Source organism: Pan paniscus, chromosome 11 (assembly GCF_029289425.2).
Source record: "Pan paniscus chromosome 11, NHGRI_mPanPan1-v2.0_pri, whole genome shotgun sequence".
Lineage (NCBI taxonomy): Eukaryota > Metazoa > Chordata > Mammalia > Primates > Hominidae > Pan > Pan paniscus.
The window spans coordinates 6,262,390-6,281,257 of record NC_073260.2 but is presented as its reverse complement, the minus strand read 5'-3'; the positions used below and the strand labels follow the sequence as shown (position 1 = coordinate 6,281,257).

Below are 18,868 nucleotides of genomic sequence, written 5' to 3'. Positions count from 1 at the left end.
TATGTCCCCCTGAAATGTATAAAACCAAGCTGTAACTCAACTGCCTTGGGCACATGTTCTCAGGAACTCTTGACACCATGCCTCTGGTTACAGTCAATCATATTTGGCTCAGGATAAATCTCGTCAAATATTTTACAGTTTGGGTTTTGTGGTCAACATAGCAGATGTTTATAGTAGCTTTATCCATAATTGCCACAACCTGGAGGTAACCAAGATGTCCTTCAGCAGGTGAATGGATACAATACATCCAGACAATGGAATCTTTTTCAGGTCTAATGTTGTGGGGCGCAGAGGACTAGAGAGACCAGTACAGGTGAATACAGGAGGATATTTATTTTAAGGTATGCACCAGCTCAGTGGATTCACATCCAAAAAGGTGAGCCTTGAACAAAGACAGAGTGGGGTTTTTATAAGCAGGCTTACAAAAGTAAAACAAAGGCAGTCAATCATAGAGTGCATAACTTGTGGCCTTGCCTAGCTGGTGGCCTTGCAGCTGTGTCAAAAGAAAAACAAGAACTGGCTAAATACAAATATTTGCAAGACATAGTCATGCTTAAGAGGCCAGGGAAAGGAGTAACAGTAAAGGAATTTGTCTTTCTCTCTTTTTTTCCTCAGCCTTGCTCTGGAGGTGGGGGGCTGTCTGGAGCTCATTCCTTTGGCCTTGGCTTTTTGGACAGCGTTATAACTGTCCTCGAAGTGAGCTGCTAAGCAGAGGAAAACTTGTTTCTTTTTCTTTTTAACCCTCACTACATTTTTCCCCGCTTCAAGTCCTTTTATAAAAGAAGTTTAATAGAAGGCCTCACTATTACTTAATTCTGCGTCAAGAGACAAGTTTTCTTCTTTGGGCAAAGGCTGATATTTATGCAGAGCCGTCAGCTGAGTGGTAGTTTGCCTAGCTACTATTGCCTCTATAGCTGATTGAATGCTTCTAGCAAGGAGAGGTAAGAGACAAAGGAGTATTAGGCAACTTCCTAGTACAGCCAGAACTACTCCTATTAAAGTCTTGAACCCTCTGAAAAATGAAAACCAGTCTCCAAAGAGAGAATCTGGAGACCACCCTTTCCAAGTTTGAACTGGAACATGGGCGAATTTTCTCATTCTTGCAGTTATTCCTATACTTGCCTTTCCATTGTCATCAATTTCCAGGCAGCAATTAGTTCGATTGAACTTTCCACATCCTCCTCCTTCCTGGGCGAGGAGGCAGTCTAAAGCTAACCTATTTTGATAGATAGCATTCCTCGTTTTTGTAGATTGCTGGGCTAATAGATCTAAAGCCCTTGCTGTTTCATTAGTGATGATCTCAAGCACTATCTGTAACCTCACGATGCAGTTAAGCATGTAAGTAGGAGACCAGTAACCCCATGAGCCATCTTCCCCCCAGGTAGCTGGCCCATAGTAGTGAATTATTCTCTCAGGGGGCCATTCATCATCTTTCCAGTCCCCTATGGCTGTGTCTTTCTTTACGCTCCTTCTATATCTTTCTCTGTTCTCATCATAGACAGGATACTCTAAGGCTTCTCCTTGTCTTAGAGGGATTAAGAAGAAAGACGGCCTAATTGTTCCAAGTACACAGGCCCCTGTCCATTTGGCTGGTAACTGTCGGTAGGCCCGTGGCCCACAGGTCCGATAGAGACCAGAGGGTGCTTGCCAGGTATTTGGAGCTTCAAGCTGATACCAGGTGTGGTTTAGAGAAGAGAAACGGGAGAATGGATTTGGATGAGGTGGTTTGGGACTACCTTTGCCGCGCCATAAAGTTTTTCCTAATTTTTTAACATGTTTGCTGTCCCAAACATGTTAATTCCCCTACTGGGTCTGTAGAAGTTTTTCCCTAGCAAGCAATACAGTATTTCCCGATAATAGAAGTTTTTAAGAGCCAGACGCTTGAACTTGTGGGAGTCAGTTTGCGGGAAGAGTCAGTCAGAGTAAAGTTATCTTGAGGCATTAACTCTTTTGCTTCCCAAGGCCTTTGGTCTCCCATGTTAGTCCCTCCACAAACATAACATGAGGAGATGCCTAGGCTGCCAGCAATGTTTTCAGCCATCTGAGCAAATAGGTTTTTGGCTAAAGGGGGAGGCTCAGCAACTTTTGATTTATGTGCTCATAGAATGACTTAAAGACTCGGAATTGTTGCTGGGATGACTTCTTGGTTTGAGTCCTCTTTATGATATATAAATTTACTTTAGCTTTTTGACTGCTGCTTTGTAATGCCATGGAGTAACCTGTAGTCCATATAGGTAGATCCGGCTCTAAGATAGTAAGATTTACAGGATTGCAAGTGCTTGTCTTACAGTCCGGTTTTGCTGGCGCTTTGATGAGCAAGATTGGCTTTAGCCTCAGTGATGATCGGTCAGTGAACTGTGTTGTGCGGTTCCAGCAAGCTATTGCTAGGGCCTTGGAGGGGCAAACAGGGTATGCACATACAATTTTGTACTGGCAGTTTGTACAGTACCCTGTAGGACCAGAGATTGTGAGATAGGTTGGGTTCACGGATGTTAACTGACAAATATCAAAGTATATGGCTATAGCTCCCCCTGGGGGATAGAGGCTTGGGTTTGACTTATAAGACTTCCTTTCTTTGACTCAGTATGAACCTCAAACCAAGTCCTAGGTAAAGACTTAGAAGGTCATAGCATATATAAGGCTGGCCATTTCTTGGGTCACAAATTGAATAGGTGATCTGATTGTAAGTACAAGTTCCTAGGTGAGTCCCTGTACACTCCTAATAAGTATAGAATAATAGAGTCCTAGTTATACTGTTTCCTGACCCTGTAGTGTGTGTACAATGGGGACACCTTTCTAAGGGTACTTCTTTTAACATGGTCAAGGCGGGTGATAACAGCAAAACAATGTACAGCGTATTCATATCCAGCAAGGACAGAAGAGGGCCTTGCCTGGGGGGAGGAGATTGAGCACAGCAACAGAACAATAGTAAAACAGTTAGTATTATAAGAAAAACTACTAGTCCTAAGATTTCTAACCACATTTACTTGCTTTACGAGTCCTCAAGCTTTGACCGTGCGTAGACTAGTCAGCTTCGGGTGTGTGACTAGAGAGGGGCTTGTCTCCTTAAGCTTCAGCCATGCGTTGACTGGTCAGCCTCACGAGTGACCAGAGCAGGGCGACTGTCCTCAGCAGCAGCTTGTTGTCTTCTCAGGATCAGCTGGGTTGGATGATCTGTGTCCTGCTGGCTGGTCCACTTGTCCTGAGCTGCAGGTTTCAGCCGACTGTGGTGGATCCAAGACATAACACCTGCAACTTTAACAGCAACGGGAGTGGACAAGATTACAGTATAGGGCCCACCCCATATGGGTCCTAGAGAAGTTGGATTCCACTTTTTAACCCAAACAGAGTCTCCAGATTTAAAGGGGTGTACTGGTCTGTCAGGTTTATAGGCATCCTTTCTTGTACCCAGCCATGGACCTCTTGCATGGCTGTTCCTAAAGCCTGCATTTGCTTTCTTAAGGTTAATTCCTCTAGTTCCTGAAGATCACCTTTAATTTGACCTATGATTTGGGGTTGGCCAACTGAACAAAACCTCATAGGGTAAATACTCAGTTTGTTTGGTGGGGGTGCACCTGTCTCGGAGGAAGACCGTAGGCAAAACCTGAACTTATCTCAGATGAGTTTCCTGGCAATATTGCTTCAGTAGCTGCTTGAGTGTCCACTTCATGCGTTCCACTTTTCCTCAGCTATGCAGCCGATAGGCTGTGTGTAACTTCCATTTTATTTTTAACAGTCTTGTTAAATCTCATACTATTTCAGCTACAAATGCCGGCCCATTGTCTGACTGTAAAGATAGAGGCAGTCCAAACCTGGGGATAATATCTTTTAACAGTACTTTAGTCATTTGTCGTGCTTTTTCTGTCCTGGTGGGGAAAGCTTCAACCTATCCTGAAAAAGATGCAAATAAACACTAGAATATACCGATAGCTTCTGGCACGGGGCATTTCGTTTAAGTCTATAAGGAAGTTTTCACAAGGCATGGCTCCTTCTCCTGTTCTGTTTCCCAGAGGAGGGGTTCCTTTTCTCCTCTTTTTGTAACTTCATATAATAGCTCAGCCATCAGTGAGAAATCTGGAATCCAGATACGGCAGAATCCTGCTGCCTTCAACTTCTAATGTGACCACAGACTCCTGGAGGCCCAGTGAGAAGGAGCCCGGTCTGTCGTAGTCCTCACATCCTTCAGCTCCTGCCAGCCCAATCAGATTAGTATCTGGTTCCTCTAAGGTACGGCAGCCCTTGGCCAATGGCCTCTTTGTCTCACGGCCTTGGCCATTGCCTTCTGGACATTCATCCTTCCAGTGCCCCCCTTTTTTTTTTTTTTTTTGCATCTCTCACATTGATCCCTCTCCAGCCTTGGTCAGCTCTTAAATCCTTGTCTAACTTGACCTCTTCCACGTCCACATCTGCGTCCACGTCCTCTCACATGGCTAATTTCTCTTTCTATAAGGGCTGCTGCCAACAGATCCGCCTTTTTCTTAAGCCTTTCATCTGCTTCCTTTTTCCTTCCTTAGTTCTCCTGCTCCTGCAGTCGGCTGGCAGGGCTGGGCAAGGACAAACCTGAATATAAAATTCAGTGTGTCTGCTGCCCACCAGTCCTTTACGCTTGGAGAAGAGAGAGATGTTTCTCTTTTTCTTCTCTTCTATCTATTAAACCTCCGCTCCTAAAGTCCTCGTGTTTGTCCCTGTCCTAAATTTTCCTGGTGCCTGACGACAAACCCCCGGTATGTAGACCAGACAATGTAGCCGCTTCAAGGGATTTGAGTGAGGAAGGAATGAATCAATGGAGCCCAGGGGGGTTTTAGAGCATTCAAACTATTCAGGATGATACTGTGGGGACCAAGGGAGAGCTTTCCCCTTCTCCCTCTGAAGGGCCACTGAAAAATCACTGACAGATTGTCTCATAGGAGAAAGGGCATACATATTTGTTTAATGCGTATACACGGGAGCCTTTGAAATGAAGACCCAACTTCTCAAGAGAGTACAGAGCTTAGATACCATCTTGAGGTTCCACAAAGAATGTGGGCTCAGAGCATGGCCAAAACTAGGTTAGGGTCTGGGCGCAGTGGCTCACAACTGTCATCCCAGCACTTTGGGAGGCAGAGGCGGGCAGATCACTTGAGCTCAGGAGTTCGAGACCAGCCTGGCCAACATGGCGAAACTCCCTCTCTACTAAAAATACAAAAATTAGCCGGGTGTGATGGCGGGCGCCTGTACTCCCAGCTACTTGAGAGGCTAAAGCAGGAGGATCCCTTGAGCCCAGGAGTTCAAGACTGCAGTGAGCTGTTATTGTGCCACTGCCCTCTAGCCTGGGTGATAGTGAGACCCTGTCTCAAAACAAACAAAAAAAACCCTAAATCTGTGGACTCTGGGTGATTATGACATGTCAATGTAGGTTCATAAAGTATAACAGCTGTACCCCCTGGTGGGGGATGTTGATAATGGGGGAGACTGGGTTGGGGCGAGGACATACGGGAAATCTCTGTAACCTTCTTCTAATTTTGCCGTGAACCTAAATCTGCTCTAAAAATGTTTATAAATAAAAAGTGGGGCCTTACTTTCCCTCTCCCCTGCCCCAGCCCTCTCCCCCACCTCCTTCCTCTCCCTGCTGCCTCCCCTCTGCCCTCCCCTTTCCTCCTTAGCCACTGTAAATGACACTGCAGTGAATATCCTGGAGCACAAAGGGCATGTCTCCCAGTTCAGAATTACCTCCTTTATTTAGAGCAGGTTCTCAGAACTAGAGTAGCTGGGCAAAGGCCTGAGGCAAATGCGTTTGCTCTGGGGCACCTCAGCTACCTGCAGGCCCCTTATTTCCTGTGGCCGAGCTCCTCCTCCCACCCTCCTGGCCTTTCCCCAGCCTCCCTCGCCCACTAGGCCTCCTGAATTGCTGGGCACCGGCTGTGGTCGACAGACAGAGGGACAGACGTGGCTCTGCAGGTCCACTCGGTCCCTGGCACCGGCCGCAGGGGTGGCAGAACGGGGGTGTGGCTGGTGTGGGAAGCACAGGCTCCAAGTCTCCTGGGGGGGCTGTTGGGTGGGCAGGCTCTGGCTGCCCTCGCCCTGTCCCCATCACTGCAGAGGGCTGTGCGGTGGCTGGAGCTGCCACCGAGCGTCTCAGTGAGGGTGACCTCACACTGGCTGAGCTTACAGGCCCCATCTTAAAACTTTGTTCGTGGTGTTCTTTCACTTCTCAGAGCCTTTCCTGGCTCCAGGAGTAATACCTGTTCACAGAAAATACGAGTGGCCTCCTCTTCCTCCACAACCTCACACGACCTTCTCCCTTCCCTCCCGCTGGCCTCATTTTCTCTCCTGTCACTCTGCCTGGGCATGCCCCAGGTCCTTGGCTGTGTCCTTTCCTTCCTCAGGGAAGACCACAAGTTTGGGCTAGATGCCTCCGCACCCCCCCACCCACACCCCCGGAGCCTCTAGTCCTCCCTCCCAGGACGCATCAGGCTGGATGGTGACATCTCCCCACCCTTGAATGAGACTGCTTTGTGCTGCTCTGGGACCCGCACCCAGCTTGGACTGCTTGCTCCATGGCCCCAGGAAAAGCTCGTACAGATAAGGTCAGCCACTTGGGTGGGGGGCCCACAGCATGTCACCCTCTCTGTCCCAGAAGTCACGTGCTTGGTCCCCTGTGAAGCCCCTCTGGGGACCTAGGGGACAGGCAGGGCATGGAGACAAAGTATGCCCTTTTCTCTGACAGTGACACCAAGCCCTGTGAACAAACCAGAAGGCAGGGCACTGTGCACCCTGCCCAGCCCCACCATCCCCCTTACCACCCGCCACCTTGCCACCTGCCTCTGCTCCCAGGTAAGTGGTAACCTGCACAGGTGCACTGTGGGTTTTTGGGAAAACTGGATCTCCCTGCACCTGAGGGAGTAGAGGGGAGGGAGTGCCTGAGAGCTCATGAGCAAGCATGTGACCTTGGATCCAGCTCCATAAATACCCGAGGCCCAGAGGGAGGGCCACCCAGAGGCTGATGCTCACCATGGGGCGCCTGCAACTGGTTGTCTTGGGCCTCACCTGCTGCTGGGCAGTGGCGAGTGCTGCGAAGGTAAGAGCCCAGCAGAGGGGCAGGTCCTGCTGCTCTCTCGCTCAATCAGATCTGGAAACTTTGGGCCAGGCTGAGAAAGAGCCCAGCACAGCCCCGCAGCAGATCCCGGGCACTCACGCTCATTTCTATGGGGACAGGTGCCAGGTAGAACGCAGGATGCCCAATTCCATTTGAATTTCAGATAAACTGCCAAGAACTGCTGTGTAAGTATGTCCCATGCAATATTTGAAACAAACTTATATGGGCTGGGCGCAGTGGCTCACACCTGCAATCCCACCAGATTGGGAGGCCGAGGTGGGTGGATCACTTGAGGTCAGGAGTTGGAGACCAGCCTGGCCAACATGGTGAAACCCCGTCTCTACTAAAAATACAAATATTAATCGGGCGTGGTGGTGGGTGCCTGTAATCCCAGCTACTCGGGAGGCTGAGGCAGGAGAACCGCTTGAAGCTGGGAGGTGGAGATTGCGGTGAGCTGAGATCACGCTACTGCACTCCAGCCTGGGTGACAGGGCGAGACTCTGTCTCAAAAAATAGAAAAAGAAAAAAATGAAACACACTAAAAAACAATTCACTGTTTACCTGAAATTCAAATGTAACTGGGCCTCTTGAATTTGCATTTGCTAATCCTGGTGATCCCACCTACCAACCTTTCTGTTGTTCCCATTTTACAGAAGGGGAAACGGGCCCAGGGGCAGGGAGTGTGGAGAGCAGGCAGACGGGTGGAGAGAAGCAGGCAGGCAGTTTGCCCAGCATGGCACAGCTGCTGCCTCCTATTCCTGTGCAGGAGCCTGAAAGCCGGGCTAGTCCACACCCGGGTCCGGGTCCCTCCAGAAAGAGCCGGCAGGCAGGAGCCCTCTCGAGGCATCCATAAATTCCGCCCTCTCTGCCTGTGAAGGAGAAACCACAGAAACCCCAAGCCCCACAGGAAGCCGGTGTCGGTGCCCGGCCCAGTCCCTGCCCCCAGCAGCAGTCCCACAGGGGACCCCAGATCCCAACCACGCTGTTCTGCCGCCTGCTATGTCTCAGGCCCTGGGGACTCCTGTCTCCACCTCTGCTGCCTGCTCTCCACACTCCCTGGCCCTGGGACCTGGAGGTTTGGGCAGTGGTCCTGGGCTCCTGACTCAAAGGAGAGGTCACCTTCTTCTTGGGCGAGCTCTTCTTGGGGTGCTGAGGGGCCTTCGGCAGGTCATCACGACCCCTCCCCATTTCCCCACCCTGAGGCCCTCAGGCTGGACAAGCCCAAACAAAGCAAGCCCCACGGCCCCGCTAGAAGCAAAGCCTGCTGTGCTGGGCCCAGTGACAGCCGGGCCCCGCCTGCCTCAGCAGCCACTGGGTCCTCTAGGGGCCCGTCCAGGGGTCTGGAGTACAATGCAGACCTCGCACCATTTTTGGCTGATGGACTGGAACCCAGCCCTGAGAGAGGGAGCTCCTTCTCCATCAGTTCCCTCAGTGGCTTCTAAGTTTCCTCCTTCCTGCTTCAGGCCCAGCAAAGAGAGAGAGGAGAGGGAGGGGCTGCCGCTGAAGAGGACAGATCTGGCCCTAGACAGTGGCTCTCCGCCTGGGGAGGTGTGGAAGGGCCTGGAGACATTTGTGATTGTCACGGCTGCGGAGGGGGTGCTCCTGGCACCTCGTGGGTCGAGGCCGGGGATGCTCTAAACATCCTACAGGGCACAGGATGCCCCTGATGGTGCAGAATCAACCCTGCCCCAAGTGTCCATAGATCAGAGAAGGGAGGACATAGCCAATTCCAGCCCTGAGAGGCAAGGGGCGGCTCAGGGGAAACTGGAAGGTACAAGAACCTGCTAACCTGCTGACTCTCCCACCCAGACCCCGTGCTGCACTATGTGGGCTTCATCCCTGTCATTGATGGAGACTTCATTCCCGATGACCCCATCAACCTGTACGCCAACGCCGCCGACATCGACTATATAGCAGGCACCAACAACATGGACGGCCACATCTTCGCCAGCATCGACATGCCTGCCATCAACAAGGGCAACAAGAAAGTCACAGAGTAAGCAGGGGGCACAGGACTCAGGGGCGACCTGTGCGGGAGGGCGGCCGGGAAAGCACTGGCGAGGGGGCCAGCCTGGAGGAGGAAGGCATTGAGTGGGGGATTGGGAGTGAGGAAGTTAGCACCAGTCGGGGTGAGTATGCACACACCCTCCTGTTGGCACAGGCTGAGTGTCAGTGCCTACTTGATTCCCCCAGGGAGGACTTCTACAAGCTGGTCAGTGAGTTCACATTCACCAAGGGGCTCAGAGGTGCCAAGACGACCTTTGATGTCTACACTGAGTCCTGGGCCCAGGACCCATCCCAGGAGAATAAGAAGAAGACTGTGGTGGACCTTGAGACCGATGTCCTCTTCCTGGTGCCCACCGAGATTGCCCTGGCCCAGCACAGAGCCAATGCCAAGTGAGGATCTGGGCAGCGGGTGGCTCCTGGGGGCCTTCCTGGGGTGCTGCACCTTCCAGCCGAGGCCTCGCTGTGGGTGGCTCTCAGGTGTCTGGGTTGTCTGGGAAAGTGATGCTTGAGTCCCCACCTGTGCCTGCCTGATCCACTTTGCTGAGGCCTGGCAAGACTTGAGGGCCTCTTTTTACCTCCCAGCCTACAGGGGGTTTACAAACCCTATGATCCTCTGCCCTGCTCAGCCCTGCACCCCATGGTCCTTCCCACTGGAGAGTTCTTGAGCTACCTTCCATCCCCCATGCTGTGTGCACTGAGAGAACACTGGACAATAGTTTCTATCCACTGACTCTTGTGGGCCTCAACTTTGCCCATAATTTCAGCCCACCACCACATTAAAAATCTTCATGTAATAATAGCCAATTATAATAAAAAATAAGGCCAGACACAGTGGCTCATGCCTGTAATCCCAGCACATTGGGAGGTCAAGGTGGGAGGATCACTGGAGGTCAGGAGTCTGAGACTAGTCTGGCCAACATGGCAAAACCCCATCTCTACTAAAAATACAAAAATTATCCAGGCATGGTGGTGCACACCTATAATCCTAGCTACTCAGGAGGCTGAGGCAGCAGAATCAGTTGAACCCAGGAGGTGGAGGTTGCAGTGAGCTGAGATTACGCCGCTGCACTCCAGCAGGGGCAACAGAGTGTGACTATGTCTCAAATAAATAAGTAAATAAATAATAAAAATAAAAAATAAGTTAGGAATACGAAAAAGATAGGAAGATAAAAGTATACCTAGAAATCTAGGATGAAAGCTTTGCAGCAACTAAGCAGTACATTTAGCTGTGAGCCTCCTTTCAGTCAAGGCAAAAAGGGAAACAGTTGAGGGCCTATACCTTGTCCAATCTAATTGAAGAATGCACATTGTCTTGGAGAGCAAAATATTTCTTGATACTGAATTCTAGAAGGAAGGTGCCTCACAATGTTTTGTGGAGGTGAAGTATAAATTCAGCTGAAATTGTGGAACCCATGAATCCATGAATTTGGTTCTCAGCTTTCCCTTCCCTGGGTGTAAGAAGCCCCATCTCTTCATGTGAATTCCCCAGACACTGCCCTGCCCGCTGCCCAGGACCTCCCTCCAAGTCCGGTCTCTGGGCTGATCGGTCCCCAGTGAGCACCCTGCCTACTTGGGTGGTCTCTCCCCTCCAGGAGTGCCAAGACCTACACCTACCTGTTTTCCCATCCCTCTCGGATGCCCGTCTACCCCAAATGGGTGGGGGCCGACCATGCAGATGACATTCAGTACGTTTTTGGGAAGCCCTTCGCCACCCCCACGGGCTACCGGCCCCAAGACAGGACAGTCTCTAAGGCCATGATCGCCTACTGGACCAACTTTGCCAAAACAGGGTAAGGCGTGGGTTGAGTGCAGGGCGGAGGGCCACAGCCGAGAAGGGCCTCCCACCACGAGGCCCTGTTCCCTCACTTGCCAGTGGAGGGACTTTGGGCAAGTCACTTAACCTCCCCCTGCATCGGAATCCATGTGTGTTTGAGGATGAGAGTTACTGGCAGAGCCCCAAGCCCGTGCACGTGCACAGCCAGTGCCCGGTATGCAGTGAGGGGCATGGTGCCCAGGGCCAGCTCAGAGGGCGGGGATGGCTCAGGCGTGCAGGTTCAGAGCAGGACTTCAGCCCCCTGGGAGTCCCCAGCCCCTGCACAGCCTCTTCTCACTCTGCAGGGACCCCAACATGGGCGACTCGGCTGTGCCCACACACTGGGAACCCTACACTACGGAAAACAGCGGCTACCTGGAGATCACCAAGAAGATGGACAGCAGCTCCATGAAGCGGAGCCTGAGAACCAACTTCCTGCGCTACTGGACCCTCACCTATCTGGCGCTGCCCACAGTGACCGACCAGGAGGCCAGTTCCATGCCCTCCACAGGGGACTCCGAGGCCACTCCTGTCTCCCCCGACAGGCAACTCCGAGTCTGCCCCCGTCCCTGCAACGGGTGACTCTCAGTATGCCCCTGTACCCCTCACAAGTGACTCTGAGGCTGCCCCCGTGACCCCCTCAGGTGACTCTGAGGCCTCCCCCGTACCCCCTACGGGTGACTCTGAGGCCCGTGCCCACCTCGGGTGACTCTGAGGCCGCCCCCGTGCCCACCTCGGGTGACTCCGGGGCCGCCCCTGTGCCCCCCACAGATGACTCCAAGGAAGCTCAGATGCCTGCAGTCATTAGTTTCTAGTGTCCCATCAGCCTTGGTCTCAAGAGGCCGAGAGGGTGCGACCTCAGGGGCTCCCCTCCCATCTTGAGCTCTTCCTGAATAAAACCTCATTCCCCTGTCTGGCGTCTTTCTTTGCTCTCAAGGCTAAGCTGCAGGAAGGAGTGGACCTCAGTTACCCTTACAACACCAGGTGGGGGCCCAACCTGTGACCCCATCACCTGGCACAATCCCCAGGCTCTGGGGCGTTGATGGTGCCATCCTCACTTTCGAGTGGAGGAGGTGGGCCCAGGGAAGTTGATTGGCAGGCCCAGGAGTGGGAGTCAGGCACAGGTCACTCCAGAGCCTGCCCTTCCCTGAATGGAACCAGGCTGCTGGCTCCCAGGGGCTAGATTCTGTCCCAGATGGTGGGAGGGGCTGGTGGCAGCTGCAGTCAGAGAGGGAGCTGGGGTCTGGCAGGCTGTGGCTGCCTCTAGACTAGGGGATCCCAGCCACACCCACATCCTCTGGGTGCAGGGAGTGAAGTCTGTGTTGCAACTGGGGTCTGAGGAACCCGCCTGGGAAAAGAAAGGGATTCTGCTCCTCCAGCCGGATGCAAGTGGAAGAAAGAATAACACATCACACCAGAAGGTTGGAAGCAGACGATGGGGAGGGTGCTGGGCAGTAGGCACTGGGTGGTGGGCCTCTGGGGGGTGCCCAATGGCTCTGGCAGAGTTGACGGGGCAGGGGGCAGAGGGCAGAAGGCAGAGTCAGGAGTACTCCTGCCTCTGCTGGGTCCAAGCCCAGGCACATCACTGAGCACTTGACCAGCCCGACCTCACCATGGCCTTGTGAGGTGGGTATGGTGTACACCCTCCTTTTAGACGTTTACAGATATTTAGAGGAAAATGAGGCCCTGACAGGGCATCACGTGCCCAAGGTCACTCAGAGCAAGGATTTGAACCCAGGTCCCTGACTCCAAAGCCAGTGCTTGGAACAACGTTGGGGGTCTTCTTGCCCACTCCTCACCTACCTTCTAAACAGGCGCTGTGGGGCAGGGTGGGGCTTAGATGAGAGAAAATTCTGGAATCCTGAGCAACTTTGCCTGGGAGCTCCGCGGTGGAGGGCAGCAGCACCCAAGGACCAGCTAGCCACTGTCTCTGCCCCTCCAGCCTACAGGTGGGAGGATAAGGCTCAGGGCCGACAAGTCCTGTGGCCTCATGCAGCAGAGCTGAGCCGGGACGAACCCTGTCCCCTGGAGAAGCAGGGGTCACCCTGGCTGGCTGTGACCACTTTGGCCACCCTGGGCTTCCTAGGTTGTTCAAGGGGTCTCTGGTGTAAAAAGGGGACTCCCTGTCAAAGACTGAGTGAGATGGAGCTGCCCGGCAATGTGGGCCTCTCCCAGTGACTGTCCCTGTTCTCTTGGGCAACGGAAGCCCGAGGATACAATGATGTGTCCCTTCCTTGGCCACACTGGTACCCACAGGGATTATTGTGTTTCTACCTGTGGAGTCAGCTCTCAGGCGCCTCCAGCACTGTGGGAGAAACCCCTGGGACCCTAGTGCCTCTTCCCAACCCTCGGGACTGGCACCCGTCTCTTGTTGAGAGAAAGCACAGTCATGTCTGTCATTCAGAAAATCACATCCCTGGATGGCCAAGCCACGTCAGAAGGGATGGGCTGTGGGGATCCAAGCGTGTTCTACCTCTGGGCTGCACCCGCCATCCCTCTGCTTCGGTTTGAATGCTTGTCCCCGCCAAAACTCATGCTGAAATTTAATCCCCAACGTGGCAGTATTGACAGGTGCTGCCTTTAAGAGGTGACTGGATCATGAGGCCCTGTCCCCGTAGATGGATTCATCCATTCATGGATTCATGGGTTAGTGGGTTATCATGGGAGGGTAACTGGTGGCTTTGTAAGAGGAAGAGAGACTTGAGCTAGCATGTGAGCAGGCTCAGCATCCTCACCACGTGATGCCCAGTACCGTCTCGGGACACCAGAGTCCCCACCAGCAAGAAGGCCTTCACTTGCTGCAGCCTCTCTGAGGCAGGAGGAGAGGGAATTAGGGAAGCCAAGGGTTGGGGCATAAGCAAAGGAACAGCAGGTGCAGCCCGTTCACATAAGCCAGAGAACAGCAGGTGCAGCCCGTTCTCATAAGCCAGAGAACAGCAGGTGCAGCCAGTTCTAGGCAGGATTGGGGAGCACACAGGCCACTCCTCACTGCTGTGATAACAAGTCAGGAGCTTCCACTTCAACCTCTGATTGACCCTGGGCCAATCGTCCACTTCAGCCTCTGATTGGTCCCAGGCTAATCCTTCATAGGGTGTAACCAATTGGAGGCCTCTAAAGGGCATCTGGGCTGTTCTTTATAAAAACCCTGAGAAGCATTGCAATTGGGAGGTGCTTGAGCCGTTTGCTTGGGCCCGCTCCCACCCTGTGGGTTGCACGTTCACTTCAATCAATCTGTGCCTTTGGTAAGCTGTTTTTTTGTTGCTTTGTCTTTTTTTTTTTTTTTTTGGTGGAGTTTCACTCTCGTTGCCCAGGCTAGAGTGCAATGGCACAGTCTGGGCTCACTCCAAACTCCGCCTCCTGGGTTCAAGCGATTCTCCTGCCTCTGCCTCCCAAGTAGCTGGGATTACAGGTACCTGCCACCACGCCCAGCTAATTTTTTTGTATTTTTAGTAGAGACGGGGTTTCACCATGTTGGCAAGGCTGGTCTCAGGTACCTCAGCCTCCCAAAGTGCTGGGATTACGGGTGTGAGCCACTGCGACTGGCCTGTTTTGTCTGTCATTGTTTCCTTCTTTTGTTACTTTGTGAGTTTTGTTCACTTCTTTGTTCTATACAGCAAGAACCTGGACAACTCAGTCAGGACCTTCCATCCTATAACACCTCAACCTCGGACTTCTCGGCCTTCATAACTGTGAGAAATTCCTTTTCTTTATAAATTACCCGGTTTTAGGTATTCTGTTATAAGCAACAGAAAATCTACTTTAAAAGCCTCCATGGCACAGGTGAGCCCTGCAGTGTGTCTGGGTGATGCCTGCAGCTGTCGAGAGGGAGGAGACAGCTCAGAGTCACCTGCAATCCATCTGGCTCTTGCCATTACAGACTCCAGATGATGAAGTTGAAAATACAGACAGGCTGGAGGCCATCTGGGGTCCTGCTGGCTCCCAGTCCCAGGAAGCCTGGAAGAGCACTGGGGTGAGCTCGGGCCAGCGCATGTTTACTGTCACAGGGGACATGTTTCAGCACTTCATTGTAAGGCTGTGGCCTTCTGTGCTTGTGGATCCTCAGTCTCAGTGGCCTTCCTCTTCCCCCCACCCCAACTCCAGTGTTGCGTGTTTAACACACCCACCCCCAACCGGGACATAACCAAATCCTAGACTGTGGACAAAGAATACAGTCACCTCAGGGGGCTGTGGGCTCTAAAGGCTCAGGGCCCAGCTACCGCTTTAGGATGGGTCAGTAACAACATGACTGACTCTGTAAATTGGTGATCACCTGAGACTGGACCTCAGCACCACACGGACCTGTGCTTCACCTTGGCCATCAGGGGAGAGTATGGAGGTCTTTTGCTGGCAGGAATCAGCACCCTTATCCTGGCAATCAGCACTCACTGGCCATTCATGAGGCTCTAGCAGGACGAGTGGCCACAGTGTGCAGGGCACAGGGGATGGGGCTTTCCAAGGTGTTTCTGGATGACATCAATCACACAAGGAGTTGTAGGAATGCTGGCGTCCTGGTTCACGGGTAGACGCTAGAGGATGCCAAGGGTGCTGGGTAGAAAGCAGAGGATGCCAACGGTGCTGGGTGACAGGTGCTGGGTCGTGGGCCCCTTGGGGGTGCCCAATGGCTCTGGCAGAGTTGTTGGGGCAGAGTCGGGACCACCCCCACCTCTTCCGGGTCCAAGCCCAGGCACTGCACTGAGCACTTGATGAGCCTGACCTCACCATGGCCTTGTGACGTGGGCACTGTGGGCAGGAATGCTTATGGAGTGAGGCCCACTGTAGCCCTAACACAGCATCACAAGTCTTTCCCCAGAGAGAAAACGCACAGGCAATGGAAATCTATGGTTAGGAACAAGGATTCCCGTCTAAGAAAAAGGGTGGACCACGGGCCTCTAGAAGGGACTGAGGGGGCAAAGTCCTGCCCGTGCACTGGCTAACACTCTTCCTTTAGCTTTTTCCCCCACTTTCCATATTGTACATTTTATCTGTTTATAATTTTTCTTAGTGCTGGCTAAATTCCAGAGTTAGACCTTGAAATCCACAAGTTCCTAATTGGTGGTCAACAGAAACCTCAGCAAGACAAGCAGAAAATGCTCCTCTTCCCCTAAAGCTGTAGAAAGGCAGCCACCAACCTGGGCTAGGAAATGGTCCTTACAGATACTATTTTTTTTTAACTGTGGTAAAACCTATATAACAAAACTGATGCTAATTTAACTGTTTTTAAGAGTAGAATTGAGTGACATTAGTTCGATTCACTGTTGGGCAACCATCACCACTCTCTATTTCCATAATTTTTTCATCACCCCAAATAGAAGCTCTATATCCATTAGCTAACTCCTCATTTCCCCTCCCTCTAACCCCTGGTAACCTCTATCCTTTCTGTCTCCATGAATTTGCCTTTTGGAGATATTTCTCATAAGTGGAATTGTAATGTTTTCAAAGTTCATGTTGTAGCATGTGTGGGCACACCATACCTTTTTTTTTTTTTTTTTTTAAGAAGCAGAGTTTCCCTCTTGTTGCCCAGGCTGGAGTGTAGTGGCACAATCTCGGCTCAATGCAACCTCTGCCTCCCGGGTTTAAGCAATACTCCTGCCTCAGCCTCCTAAGTAGCTGGGATTACAGGTGCTCATCACCATACCCGGCTAATTTTGTATTTTTAGTAGAGATGGGGTTTTACCATGTTGGTCAGACTGGTCTTAAACTTCTGACCTCAAGTGATCCACCCACCTTGGCCTCCCAAAATACTGGGATTACAGGCATGAGCCATTGCACCTGGCCTTTTTACGACTGAATAATATTCCACTGTATGTTGCTGGCATGCAATGGTGCATTCTCTTATAAAGCATTATCTTCTCATCCTTTTTATTTCTGTAAAGTTGGTAGGAATGTTCCCACTTTCATTCCAAATTTTAGTAATTTGAGTCTTGTCTCTTCTTTGTTCATCTAAAGTATTGTCAATTTTGTTCTTTAGAAATAACCAGTTTTTGGTTTTGCTGATTTTCTCTATTTTTCTATTCTCTATTTTGTTTATCTCTGCTGTAATCTTTATTATTTCCTTCATTCTGCTAGCTTTGGGTTTAGTTCGCTCTTTTTCTAATTCCTTAATGTGTGCAGATAAATTATTGATTTGAGATCTTTCTGCTTTTTTAATGTAGTCGTTTAGAGCTATAAATTTCCCCCAAGCACTGCTTTCGATTTCACCGCATGCTGTAAGTTTTCGTATGTTGTGTTTTTGTTTTCATTGTCTCAAGGTGTCTTCTAATTTCCCTTGTGACTTCCTTTTAGACCCATTGGTTGTTTAAGAGTGTGTTAAGGCTGGGCGCGGTGGCTCACGCCTGTAATCCCAGCACTTTGGGAGGCTGAGGCAGGTGGATCATGAGGTCAGGAGTTCAAGACCAGGCTGGCCAACATGGTGAAACCCCATCTCTATTAAAAAATATATAAAAATTAACCAGGTGTGGTGCACACCTGTAATCCTACCTACTCAGGAGGCTGAGACAGGAGAATTGCTTGAACCTTGGAGGTGGAGGTTGCAGTGAGCTGAGATCGTGCCACGGCACCCCAGCCTGGGCGATGGAGCAAGACTCCGTCTGGAGTCGGGGAGGGGAAGAGTGTTAAGATCCTTTTGTAGTTGATGAACAATGATGATTGGGTGTTCATGCACATGCGTGAGATGTGTCACCCTCAAACCCTGTTACGTCGGCACGTTACCCATCTGATGTGAAAAAGAAGAGAGTGCGTTAACTTCCACATATTCATGAGTGTTCCAGTTTTTCTTCTGCTATGGATTTATAATTTTATCCTATTGTAATTGGAATGATACTTTGTATAATTACGTTTTAAAAATTTATTGCTGGGTGCGGTGGCTCATGCCTGTAATCCCAGCACTTTGGGAAGCCGAGGCAGGGAGATCACCTGAGGTCAGGAGTTCAAGACCAACCTGCTTAACATGGTAAAACTCCATCTCTACTAAAAATACAAAAATTAGCCAGGTGTGGTGGCGGGTGCTGTAATCCCACCTACTCGGGAGGCTGAGGCAGGAGAAGCACTTGAACCTGGGAGGTGGAAGTTGCAGTGAGCCAAGACTGCACCATTGCACTCCAGCCTGGGCAACAAGAGCAAAACTCCGTCTTAAAAAAAAAAATTAAGACTTACTTTATGGCCTAACATATGGTCTATCCTGGAAAATGTTCCATGTACACTTGACAATAATGTGTAGTCTGTTGTTGCTGGTTTGTGTGTTGTGTATATGTCTGCTCAGTCTAATTGGTTTATAGAGTTGCTCAAATCCTCTTTCCTTATAGATCTTGTTTGGTTGTTCTTATCCATTATTGGAAATGAGGTATTGAAATCTCCAATTGTGTATTTCTCATTTAATTATATCAATTTTTGCTTCATACATTTTGGGTGTTTTAAGTGTGTGTATGGATACAATTGTTGTATCTTGAGAAGTTGCAGCTTTTGTCAGTGTATACTGACCTTGTCTTGTTACGGTTTTGACTTAAAATCTATTTTGTCTGATAATACTATAGCCATTGTTAAAATATACTATTTTCCCTCTGCCCGGCCAGCCGCCCCGTCCGGGAGGGAGGTGGGGGACTCAGCCCCCGGCCCGGCCAGCCGCCCCGTCCGGGAGGGAGGTGGGGGGGTCAGCCCCCTGCCCGGCCAGCCGCCCCGTCCGAGAGGGAGGTGGGGGGCTCAGCCCCCCACCCGGCCAGCCACCCCGTCCGGGAGGTGAGGGGCGCCTCTGCCCGGCCGCCCCTACTGGGAAGTGAGGAGCCCCTCTGCCCGGCCAGCTGCCCCATCCAGGAGGGAGGTGGGGGGGGTCAGCCCCCCGCCCGGCCAGCCGCCTGTCCGGGAGGGAAGTGGGGGGGTCAGCCCCCCGCCCGGCCGTCCTGTCCGGGAGGGAGGTGGGGGGGTCAGCCCCCCGCCCGGCCAGCCGCCTCGTCCGGGAGGTGAGGGGCGCCTCTGCCCGG

General features: G+C 51.5%; 1 non-coding gene and 1 pseudogene across 1 annotated transcript; both read left to right on the top strand.

Moving 5' to 3' along the window:
* The first annotated feature begins 6,327 nt into the window (after positions 1-6,327).
* Positions 6,328-11,801, top strand: LOC117981611 (bile salt-activated lipase-like; annotated as a pseudogene).
* A 5,710-nt stretch (positions 11,802-17,511) lies between these two features.
* On the top strand, positions 17,512-17,613 carry LOC112440915 (small nucleolar RNA U13). The gene has a single exon (XR_003028903.1). It is a non-coding gene; the product is annotated as a small nucleolar RNA U13 (small nucleolar RNA).
* The last annotated feature ends 1,255 nt before the right edge of the window (positions 17,614-18,868 follow it).